The 2,399-nt window shown below is 38.1% G+C and overlaps 1 pseudogene; it reads right to left on the reverse strand.

Moving 5' to 3' along the window:
• Window positions 1-409: 409 nt before the first annotated feature.
• On the reverse strand, window positions 410-750 carry LOC136404484 (cytochrome b-c1 complex subunit 7 pseudogene; annotated as a pseudogene).
• Window positions 751-2,399: the final 1,649 nt, after the last annotated feature.

Genomic DNA, 2,399 nt, shown 5'->3' on the forward strand with positions numbered 1-2,399 from the left:
TTATCTCTGATAAAACTCATTTCTCATAGATGTGTCACAGTCTCCCTCTCTCTCTCTCTCTCTCTCTCTCTCTCTCAATATATATTTATAAAATGAGCTCTTATAGTCATATTACTGAAAAGAGCTTTCAAAGACTCTACTGTTTGTGATCCTGCCTCCCAATAGATCAAAAGTCCTAAATAAATTAGTATCTAACCTATTCATATAGTTAATGCTTCATTGGTCACCCAGTTTAGTATCAAATAATTCAAATAGCAGTAAATAACAAAAAATTGTTTTTTTAATAATAGACATTTATTTAAAGTAATATATTTGTAGGCCAGATGGTTCAAAATTGTACATGTCAGTATTAACCAACATCATTAAAATATGGAGGACAGCTGCATCCACAGATTTTGATTATATGACTCTATTTTGCCCATTCTACTCTTTCTTTTCTTTCTAGAATAAGCTCTTTTAGATATGGTTCAAGATAGAATTTATCCTCCTCATATTTTGTTCACTGCTCTTCAGGCAAGATCTGCTGCCTCATGGACAGGTCCAGTGCTCTCTTAATGTGAAACACCCTGTCATTATACAGGTTCTCAGTAAGCCTTCTTATGCCTTCTATGGCTTCCTTTACCTCATCGTCTACATGCATCAGATTGTCTCACATTAACTCAGGTTATTGGACCCTGCAACATTGTAATACTATTCTCAAACACCCTTCAGCCACTGGCTTGATGCTGCAACTACAGGCCTGCTCACCATTTTGACCTGAGAAGGAAGGGTTTCCAAATGGGTTATTTCATTTTAATAGATATATTGTATTCACTTTAATTTATGTCAGCAAGTATTTACTACCTATACTTTTAGCCACGTGAAAACAATAGTATTGGTGCTACATTTAGTTTATTCAGGTCAAGCATGGTGCTAATGAGGCCACATTTGTACAATGAAGCTCCCAAATGGTTAAGTGTAGCTCTGTTATCTATGTTATATTGCAGAATGCTTTTCTAATCCTGGAATGAAAAAAATTAAAGATACCTATTCCTTGGAGAAAAGGAAGACTAAGCAGTACAAACCCTACAGAGTAAACTAATGCCTTCTAAGGGAAAGACACCAGTATTATTCCACCAAGTTCTTTCCCTCCATATCCCTGATAGAGAAATTCTGATCACTAAGTAGGTGCTTATAATTCTGAGCTTTTTAAAGCTTTGGTCAAATTAAAAGTTCTGTTTGCTGGCGTACTCACATAGCCACCGATATGTCAGGACCTAGGAGCATCATTTTCCTTGAAAGGCAGCCACTAGTCAATTTTCTTTGCTCAACAGTCTTATTCATGCTGACATTGTATAAAGAGAACTTATTGCATCCTTCCTTACAGCCAACCCTGATGATACCACATATAAATACAATATAAAAATAAGAAAGTCCCCTGATGCTGTAAATAATTTTTATATTGGATGAATCTTGGTTGCCCCAAAATAACAAAAGGTAAGGAGAGACAGAGATACCAGATATAACAGAGGAGTTCCAGACTGGGAAAATCGATCTGGTATTGTTGTGATATCCCAAAGAAACTACAAGGAGGATCAGATGGAGCAGAGACATAGCCTTTATTACTTGCATACAGGGGCAGCACCAATGGTGGCAGATGGGTGAAAGCTCTGCATTGGGGGGGGGGGGGGGCACAGTTTTTTAGATAATCCTCGGCAATTGCTTAAGCAAAGTTATTTGTCTATAGGCAAGCAAGCAGGAGAGCAGGCAAGCGGGGGTTAGGAGAGAAGCATACACAGCATTCTGTGCTGTTTCTCCTTGATAATATCTGCGACTCAGTTCCTTTGCCCTTAGTAAAACCTCAGCTATAGTTTTATTGCTGTCTCTTCCATAGCTCACAGCCAGAATCCATGAGCACAGCCAGAATCCATGAGCATGGCCCATCAGGGACTGGGGAGGAGGAAGAGCCGTGTCAGCACCGACCCTACACCAGCACAGTTGATAGACTCTGTTGTCAAAGTTTTAAAAATATAGTTCTTATTCTGAAATTAGATACTTAATATAAATATTATATTTTTTCACTAATGTCTTCAAATTGTTTTTTAATATGAATGTTATATTTTTGATCCAGTCAATGTAGTCTGAATTGTTGAGGTAGATAATTGTTTGACTTACTTTTTGAGGATATGAAGAAGGAATCTTTAGTAATTGCAAATTTTTATATAGTCAGTAATAACTGTAGTTCATAAACGTTTTTAGTGCTCAAATTTTAAAAAAGCCATTGAGCCTGACCTTTGGTGGCGCAGTGAATAAAGTGTCGACCTGGAAATGCTGAGGTCGCCGGTTCGAAACCCTGGGCTTGCCTGGTCAAGGCACATATGGGAGTTGATGCTTCCAGCTCCTCCCCCCTGTCTCTGTCT

The sequence above is a fragment of the Saccopteryx leptura genome, chromosome 4, assembly GCF_036850995.1.
Source record: "Saccopteryx leptura isolate mSacLep1 chromosome 4, mSacLep1_pri_phased_curated, whole genome shotgun sequence".
NCBI classification, from domain to species: Eukaryota; Metazoa; Chordata; class Mammalia; order Chiroptera; family Emballonuridae; genus Saccopteryx; species Saccopteryx leptura.